Raw genomic sequence first — 10,401 nt, 5'->3', positions numbered from 1 at the left:
CCTTCCTTCCTTCCTTCCTTCCTTCCTTCCTTCCTTTCCTACTTTCCATTTCTCCCCCTGCCCACCTGTCTCTTTCAAGCTCAGCTAAGTATTTAAATTGAGCTGGACTGTATTATATCCAGTATTTTCATATATTTGTAGGAGAAGGAAGTTCTGTGTTAACTCAGTACATGTTGCCATAACAGGAAGTAGCACATTCATTTCTCATGCACTTGAATCCCGCCGAGTAAACAAAAATTGAATAAGCTACAGTGATTTTAATGACATAAAACAAGCTAATAAAATATATAAGGAGTTTGAAAAATTCATGTTCTCTAAGTACCAGAGTACTCTATTTTTACTCTTATAAATCTCAATATACATTAGATGATAATTCATAAATAATAACTATTTGTCATTAACTGAAATTCCTATAAAACACATACTAGTAAACAGGAATGAAGAATGGCGGGAAAAAAAGAATATTTACTAAGAACCATGCTAAAGTGCTTTGATTATCCATGAAGAAAGTTTCTCCTATTTTATAAATGAGGAAAGAAGATTGGACCACAATTAGAGTACAGTAAAGCTGGGATTGAGCCCAGGTCTATTTGATACTTAAGGCTCACATTGTGCCCCACTGTCTTGAATTAAAACTTCAATCCAGAATATAAAATTTACTAAGTGTCCCCTGTATACCTGGCCCTCTCAAAAATGCTATGAAAGGTATCTAAAACATATATGATACAGGCTTTTTGTTATAGGAAGTAATCTAAAGAGTGAAATGAACATAAGAAATGTGAAAATAGTTAAGAAATCAGCCATTGATATATAAATGCCAAATTGTTGATTTTTGGATAGAATACCAGCCTCCTAGAGGACTTAAAGCTTCCTATATTTTAGCGTTAGAATAAAAATTTTAACATATCTTAGCTTTTTCAGAGATAAAACTGGGTTTATATATATGAAAGGGCTTGGCGAAAAGAATGTCTAACATCACTACGAACCATCGGTTTACTACTAGAGCATTGGTTTACTACAGCACCAAAGTGAGAGTTATCTTGAGGATCTTCTAATCTAACTTCTCAGTTTATAGGTGAGGTAACCAAGGTCCAGGTAAGTGAAGTTACTTAGCTAGTGTCCCAGGTTGATTAGAAGCAGAGCCTGGTCTAAAACCTGTGTTCTGACTCGTAGTTTAAGTGACAATCTGTAGTAAGACTGAAGGTTAAGTACTGCAATTTTGTCCCTGTATGTTATGAAGAATGCCTCCAGCCTTTCATCTACAGGCTAGTCAGAAACTCAATCCTTGTTCCACTTGATCCTCTTCATTATGAAACTTTTTTGTTCTGAGAATAAAGGGGTGATGACTATTCACTTATTGGTTACTTAGCTAATGAACCAGTAGTATCTGTCTACAAATCTCATTTTACAGATAAAAGGAGTCATACTTTCTACTGTTTCAGGACCAGAGTTCAGGTTGCTAACAGAGCCAAGCTGCTACACATTCTTTTTTTTTTTTTTTTTTTTAAGTTTGGGTGATTATTATGTGTCAGAAACTGTTAGTAAGGCTGCTTATAAATGATTTTTTAAAAATCTTGATCCACTACTTCAAGGAAGTTTTTGAAAAATTCCCATAATAGATGAAAACTTTTCTATAAATAAAGGTGATATGTTACTGATAATAGTAAATAGTATTTGAAAACAAAAGGGGTAGACTTTAATGGATATAGAAAACTATCAGTGCTACTGATATCTCGTATCTCATCATACTTTCTGGAAGCTACAAAGTATGTTTTTATAAAATTTTATTTATACCAAATCTTAAATTAATTCTAGGAAAAGTACCAGACTTGAAAATAGCTAACATGATAGTTAACATTTCAAGTACTCACTATGTGTCTGTCAGATACTAGTACCAAATTACTTGTTTAATCCTCATAACCAACAACTCTATGAGGAAGGAATATCATTAGCCCAATAAGGAAACCAAGGCAGTAGAGGTTAAGTAATTTATCTCAGGGATTATAAACATAGAAATATAAACCCATGCAATCTTGTTTTAAAGTACAATCTCTTAACCAGCATGGTTTTTTTCCTTCTGTATGTCAAGACACAAGAAAACTTAGAAGACAATATTTGAATTTGACAGAAAAAGGCATCAGGTCACCAAGAGGATATGTCCTGATGAAACAAAATCTTACTAAAGGTTCTAAATTCCTCCCAGACAATAACAAATGAGAAGTGCAGTTTGCCAAAGAGTGGGTTTACATAAGTAATTTCCACCTAGGAAGAATCTTTTATGGCTTTTTCTTGGTTCACCTTAATCATATTTTCCCCTCATGTGAACTTTCAAACACTTTGTAGCTCCTGACCACACTATACCATAACTGCTTTCTTGTCTATACTGACCATATGACAGGAGCTATAACTGACAGGGCCTGTTTGTGGCCCTGTGTATCCCTTGTATATATAGCGTATACTCAATAAATAGAGCTGAATGGACGAATGAACAGAATGATCATTTTTAGGTCTTAGGTTACAACAGTGTCCCCAGTGCTTTATTGCTCTTGTCTAGCTCCTTGAGGGTCTTTTAGGGGTTTAGGGCCCCTAGCATACAAATACTTTTTCAATATATAATTTCCTAATTAAGCTGATTTGTAAGGAATTAAATAATTTCTGATATTTATTAAATAGGTAAGAAGAGGAGAAGTTGCCTTTAAGGCAGTAATCCCTGATTAATGAATGCCCCTGCACAATGAGCTTTCTGGGTAGAATCCCTGTGAGAGTGGCAGCCACTCATTGAGGCTTTACCATTTCCTTGAGGAGCTACTGGGTAAAAATAAACCACATTTCTTTCCTCCCAGTTAGCATGCCTGTTTTTGTTTTGTTTTATTAAGAGAATTCTTTATAGAAATGATAACTATGAAGATAGTCTGTGACATTAAAATGATGGCCTACATGTAATATATTCTTTATTATCATTTTTTTGTAATTATAATCCATAATGTTTATTGAGTGACTAGAGGTTGAATTTGTACTAATTTTATTTTAAAGATAATTAAAAATTGCTTAGCTGATACCTTTAAAAAGTGAATAAGAAGAAAACTGGTCTCTCCATCCAGTGAAAGAGCCACAATAAAGAAATTATTTAATGGCGTTGCCTATATGTACATTTACAAAGACTACACGAAAGTTTAGGCAAAGACTGGGCTAAAGGTTTAATTTCTTTCTGTACTATGAATGAAAATAGGAAATCTACAATTTATTCAATTTATTTAATCAATTTTTATTTTTAGTATTTTTTTTAATTCTACAAATTGAACAATATTGGCTCCATCTGGTGGTCAAAATAAGCCTCCAGAGTGATGAAAACTGGTTAAAAGTGGTTAAATGAGGGAAGACCTGAAGTACGCTTGAACATTGAACACTGAATATTGGAGTATGCTTCAACACTGACATTGATAAAACAGAATTCAGTCTATATTGCCACAGAGTTTTTATTTTTCTTTCTCTGTTGTTCATCCTAGCTTCATTGCTTCATGTTATTTTGGGTCTTAAAATAATTCTCAAATTAACACAGAATATTTTCTTCTGTCTTTTTCTACTAGCTGATTTGAAAAATACAATTACATTTATCTAGATTTTTGAATTGTATTCCATTTTGGAATACAAACTATAAATATACTCACTGATTTTTAGTTGTATTTTCCATTAGATACTTCCAGAAGGGGTAGCTTGTTACTATACGAGCATTCATATATAGGGGTACTATATATTTTATATATTTATATTCTACTGCTTAATTTTTTAAATTCGGTTTAAAAGGAATATATCCAGAATCACAACACAAAATATTAGTTCTAAGAAATTCTTATGCAGCAATGACCTACACATTTTACAGATGAAAAAACTGAGGTTAGAGAAGTTAAGTGATTATGCTAAGCTAGGAATATTGGAAATCAGATTTTCCAACAACCCTATATTGTTTCTTCTCTCTATATACTAGTTGCACACTTTCTGTATGCAGTGCATAATCACTGCAGGTATATTTCATTACAATGTAATAATCACTTTGAAATTATATATACTTATAGTACAGTGTGACCATTTATAAAATGGCACGAAATCTCCAATACAGATTTAATTCTCTAATTAGGTCTTTTCTTAATTTTTACTTTTGTTGTTTTCCCTTAAGATATTAGACACTTCTAAAATTTGTCTTTAAAGCCCCACTCCTATCCAAATACAAAATTTTATCTTTTTTCTAGAGTATATTGTTTTGTTGAGTTTATAATTCAAACAGCCATGTTGGTAATATCTGACAGTCATAATAGCACATAGTTACCACAAAGTATTATACTAAAAATCAATTTAAATGAATTTAATTATGTGAACTTGTCCAATAAACTGAGAGATGAAGTGAACTATAAATACAGATCCTGAACATTAAACATTAAATTGGTTTAAACTGGGTATATCTTTTACTAGTAAGTTAAACAGAGTCTATCTGAAAAGATTTTTATCAGATATTTCTCCATTTATCTTAGTAATAATCATAAAAACAATTACAATATGTAAATGATTACTGAGAATTATTGAGGGACACAAATGGCTTTTCTTTTGGGGCTCCAGCTTTCCACCTGTCAGCTGGATTGTGTTGCTCCTGTTCAATTTTACCTCATTCTCCCACACATGGACCTCTAGACTGGCACAAAGGTCAACTGATGTTGCTCCCAGGTCCTTCAATGGAAGACAATTTGTAATTCTCCAGATGGTGTGACTCACAATTCTTGTAGTTTGATGGCCCCTTTGATGATACCCCTATGTTGCCCTGTCATTCTGGAAGTGGCAATTACAAATTATATACTCCGTGTTGTAGCAATAAGAAAAATAAAATTCTTTAGGATGAAAAGATTTCATAAAACCAATAAGGGGGAATACTAAAGCAAAGATTGCTACCTAAAGTTGCCTATGGCTATGATTACCCTAGCAAATTAAACACTGCAGAATATCTGCATTTCTAATAACGCTAAGATGCGTTCTATTACTTTGCAGTAAACTCATGAGATACTTTTCTACAAGTAATTAATTATAAGAGTTTACAAATTGGTTCAAAATAGTCCTTAAGTACTTGTATGTATGGTATGGCAGAGTATTCTTTATTTTATTTTATTTTTTAGGTGAGGCAACCCTTGGTTGACCTCACAAATTGCAAGGACCTTGTCAGGTTACAATCCCTTATTTTTTATTTTTTACACCTACAGCACCTGGTCTTCCTAGGTGGTCTCCCATCCAAGTACTAAGCAGGCCCAACCCTGCTTAGCTTCCGAGATCAGACAGGATCAGGCTTGTTCAAGGTGATATGGCTGTAGATGGCAGAGTATTCTTTACATCCCCTACATGGCTCAGGAAACCAAAGCAATAAAATAGCTTCTGAAATACAAGTACAACTACCACTACTAGCACCATTACCATTTTTCAGGACTTAGTACATCTGAGATATAATACTAAGAACTCTGTGCTGACATTCTCACTTAATTCTGTAAGAGAAAGGGTATTATCATTTCTATATTATGCATGAGAGAACAGATAGGATAAATACCTTGCCCAAGGTTAATATGGCTAATAAATTATAGAGCAAGGATTTGAAACCAAGTTGTCAGACTTCAAAGCCCATGGTTTTTCTATTCTATTATACTGCAAACAGTCATGGGGGAGAGGGGCACTATTATGCATGGGAGTGAGGAAAACAAAGACAGTTCCCATGTTAAGAAGCTTAGAGGCTGGTAAAGGAATAAGATATACTCTTTACTGTGTGGTGGTACAGGTGATGTAAGAGAGATCCTGATAAAGTACTATGACATTCATGCAGAGGAGGGAAAGGGAAAGTTGGGTAGAGGAAGTGGCACTATAACTGGACCTTGAAGGGAAAGACAATATAGCCATAGCAGGTAGGAGAGACATTCATAACCAAAGCATGAAGGCAACATACTGCAGGATGCACATGAAGAAGAGAAAAAAAAAGCTTTGTGAAAATGAAGAATGGGTGAATAAGATGGGGGAAACAGAAACTAAGATAAAAATCTGATCATGAAAGTCCCTAAGTACCAGATCAAGAAATTTGAACTTTATTTTGATAAACAATGAGCAGCCACAATTTATACCTTTTGGGTTTGAGCTACAAGAAAATCATCCACAAGTGTTTGTGAGCCTTTTATAAAACTAAATGATGTGTGTTGAACCACTTTAAATTGTTATGTTGTTTTAACTCGTTTCTAAAAATTTTTTAAAAGGGTATTTTCTTATGGTACTAGTTTGAGTTAGTTGATAAAATGGGGGTAAAGTTTCAAGTTTCAGGATGCTCATTCTTCTCTCAATTAATGAAAACAATGCATTCCTCAGTAATTCAGTGAACAAAAGAACACAGGTGAGTAAGAGGAGAGAGAAAGATAGTGAGGAGGTTTGACTCCCAAAATCTCATTGAGATTTTCAACGATTATTTTACGAATAAACTTTGAAAAATCTCCTGGGTAAAATTATTTTTCCACATCTATCAATATTCTAATTGAAATGTGAAAATATATGCAATTATTTGAAAGCATCGCACTCAGTTTCTGGCTAATCATTGTCTCAGAATTTTTTTTTACTTACCTAGACCATGTTCTCTATTATAGGTACACAAATTCTGGTTCAGACTTCACCCCTCTTCCCCAGTCTCCATCTCTACCGATATCTCCAGTAAGCTAAATTTTGAGATGATGTGAGGAAAGGAGAAAAGTCACCATACCTTTCTTCATCTGAAGGTGACCTGCGTCCAAACATGTTTTCTATAAGCTGAGGGTAGAGAGTGAGTTGGGTGGGGGTCACCTTGCTCAATCTTGGTGGTATTGCTGTGAACTGTAGACCAGCCTTCAGTCTGCTGATTCTGGCTTCTAACTAACAGGCCATGTTGCTTGTGGCTTATTTTATTTTTTAAGGAAACAATGGTTTGCAGTTTTATAGTGGAAAGAATATTGAACAGATCTGATTCTTCAAATCTACTATTTAAGTTAGCATGAGTACTAAATATCTTTAATGCTTAGGTTCTTCATTTGCAAAATAGAAATTATAATACTTGTTTAATCTACTTCTCAGGACTGTTATAGAACCAAATGTAATGAGGCATGTGACAGGACTTTGTAAATGTTCATGCTATATTAATATGAGGTATTATTATCTGGCAGTGAATACAGGACACCATATTTTATGCCTATAAGTTACTTTATTAGTTATGGTTCCCTTTAAATGATTAAATCTCATTTGAAGGAATAGATATAATATTTTTCATTTTATTAACATACTTGTTTGAATAAAAAATATTTCTGTATATTAAATCAAAATTTCAAGGCACCAATAAAACATAATTGGAATGCTTCTGTGAAGTGAATTATCAATGCTTAATTTATATTTCTATAAATCTGGATGTTCAAATGTAGCAATCTTATCATGAGGCTTACCTATTATTCTGAATTTGCTTAAGAATAAGCAGCATCTGCTGATAATACTGATAGGACGGAAAATGCTTTGCTACTCCTATCTTCCTCCTATAGCCAACACTTGTACAAACAGTGCTTTCAACGTGCCAGTCAGTGTTCTAAGTGCCTTATGCATAGTAACTCTCCTAAATATAATAGGAAAGTAGGTGCTGCTAAAAAGACCAGGGTATTACATTTGGAAACCTATCCTTTTTGAAAAAGCTAACAACTGGAAAAAATATGTGATGAGTGAATGCGAGTGAGCTTTGACTGAGCAGAACTCCAAAGCTGTACCCAAGGATGTATGTTCCTTGAGGGCAGGGACTTTTCTGCCTTATTTGCCATTTTTCATCCAGAGCCTAGAATAGTATCTATAAGTTTTCAAGCATTATCATATAAATGAATTAATTTTTTTTTAATTAAAGGAAAGTGATTTTTCAGAGGAAAATGGATTCCTATAGAAAGTAATGGAAAGAGAGTGGGGAGATGGTAGGAATAAAGCAGAGTAGGCTGAATAATTGGACTTCCTTGTCCCAAATCTTAGGCTTAATGTCTCTGAATGTTTCTTATGTAGTATACAGCCAACAGGATCAGGAAACAGTAGGTAATATAATACTCATCAAGGTGATTTATCAACTAAAGTTAAAGCCCTTAAACTCTATATTGCAAAAACACATTTGCTGGGGAAAAGAAAAAAGGGTAATTATTTTTAAAGTGCCTCAGTTTTGAAATGGCATTAATTAATCCTTTAATGAAGAAGAATTGTTTTGGTTTGTTTGTGTGATTAATTTCATAAACTGAAATTGTTACTAAAGCAATCTTACACTTTTTTCTTGGTGAAGTGGAAAATTTCTCACCCTCTTATTTGGGATTAGAACATAATTACAGACACATTCTCACTGATTAATTTTTGAAAAATTTTTTGGCTTAGTCACAAAACAAAGTCAACACATTGAATGGACTGGGTTCAATATTTCAAATTAGCAACTTCACATTCTTTTTCCAGCTCCATCACTTGTGGAGTAAAGGCTTAAGTCAACCCCACAAATGCTTTGTCTCTATTTTTTTAGATGGTAAACTCAGTATTAATCACTATTGCCTTAAAGGTATGTAATGTAATAAATGAATTAGTGTAATGCACTGTTAGAAATATCCAGAATAATAAGAGTGTGAATAATAGAAAAATAAAAAAAGCCAATATTGAGAAATATTTCTGAGAAACTGTTTGGATTCTATCCCAAGAGTCTGCCCAGCATCTTCACAAGATACAACTAGCACAGTCTTTGGCTGTAGTAGAGTAAATATTATAACCACTGTCTCTTTAACTACAACCAAATCGGTAAGAATAAACACAATTATTCTTCTCCATATACCTCATAAGGCAACTCAGCACAATACGGAATCAAGTGCAAGGGACTTCTCCACAGATTTTGTAGAAAGAAAAGTAGAAAGGACTTATTTTTGATGTTGTTTTTCTATAGCAGACTCAGTTAGTCTCCTAAAGTCACTGGAAATAAACCAGAAAAGAGTTGTAAAAAAGGAACTTAATGGTGCTAATTCTCGGGATTATCTGAAAGAAGCCCAAACAATGAGGTCACTTCTAGAGAGAAAGTATAGTAATATAGTGTCTAAAATAGCCTGCCAAATAGTAATAACAAAACCATAGACTGAGGGAGAGGATAAAAATGACTACATGAAAAATTCCATACCCTTTCCACTCTGTGATCCAGACACACAACTTACAAGATAAGAAAAGGTATCATGCTTTCTCTTATTCCCATGCGCTTTGCACACATCGTATCTTCTGTCTGGAATACTTTCATTCAACTATTTACTCAGTTGAACCAGTAGCCTCAAAAATCTGTGAAAGTGAGAGGTACCTAGTGTACGGAATGACCCACTGAGAGGCAAAAAGAAAATGTTAGAATTCTATTTATATTTTGCTGTATCTTTGAAACCTTTTTTTTTTTTTTTTTTGGTGTATGTATGTTATGTTCAGTACACAATACATTTGCTCGGTAGTACCTATGTATGAGTTATAAACATATTTTAAAAATGTATATACTGGAAGTATTCACAATTTCTTTTATACCAAATGTCCACCAACTGACAGATAAACAAAATGTGGTCTAGCCATAAAATGAAATATTATTAACCATAAAGAGGAATGAAGTACTTGATATATCCTACAACTTGGAGGAAGAACCTAAAAAACACGCTAAGTAAAAGAAGCCAGTCACAAAAGGCCACATATTAAATGAGTTCATTCACATGAAATATCTAGAACAGAGAAATCTATAGAGATAGAAAGTAGATTAGTGGTTGTCTAGGGATGGGGGATGGGAGGCTGAGGCTATAGCAGGAGATAGTAAAGGGTACAGTTTCTTTTTGAGCTGACGGTGAAAATTGACTGTGGTGATGGTTGAAGATATCTACGAATGTACTAAAAAAACACTGAACTACATACTTTAAATGGGTGAATTATATGGTATATGAACGATGTCTAAATAAAACTGTTAAGAAGAAAAAATGAAATAACAAAAACTTTATTCTACAGGCGTAAACATTTTTGGAGACTACCTATTTCAATGACTGATGATTCTACTTTGGTTAGTATATCTAGAAAGATATGTTGCCATCTAGATTAACTGCCTTTCTTTTGCTCCCTCAAACCTTCATGAGAATATATACCATGCTGTATTAATATCTGGTAGTTTGTCTCTTTTATCTGCTGAACTATAAATCTTATATCCTCATCCCACATCATGGATTAAAATAATTGTCAGGTAGCTTAAGCAATTAAAAGTATAAGTACGATAGTAAAGTAACTAACGGAAGACAGGGATGAATGTTTAAACCATCTTGACCAGAGACCTGGGGAGCTTCAAAAAGTACTGACACCTGGATC

At 33.6% G+C, this 10,401-nt stretch overlaps 1 protein-coding gene and 1 pseudogene across 1 annotated transcript in view; both read right to left on the bottom strand.

Moving 5' to 3' along the window:
* CWC27 (CWC27 spliceosome associated cyclophilin) overlaps positions 1-10,401 on the bottom strand; it is a 172,444-nt gene that overhangs the window by 34,494 nt on the left and 127,549 nt on the right. The window lies entirely within an intron of this gene.
* On the bottom strand, positions 5,235-5,353 carry LOC120608442 (uncharacterized; annotated as a pseudogene).

Source organism: Pteropus medius, unplaced genomic scaffold (assembly GCF_902729225.1).
Source record: "Pteropus medius unplaced genomic scaffold, Ma_sr-lr_union100, whole genome shotgun sequence".
Taxonomy (NCBI): Eukaryota; Metazoa; Chordata; class Mammalia; order Chiroptera; family Pteropodidae; genus Pteropus; species Pteropus medius.
The sequence above is the reverse complement of the archived record's forward strand: the minus strand, read 5'-3'. Positions and strand labels throughout refer to the sequence as shown.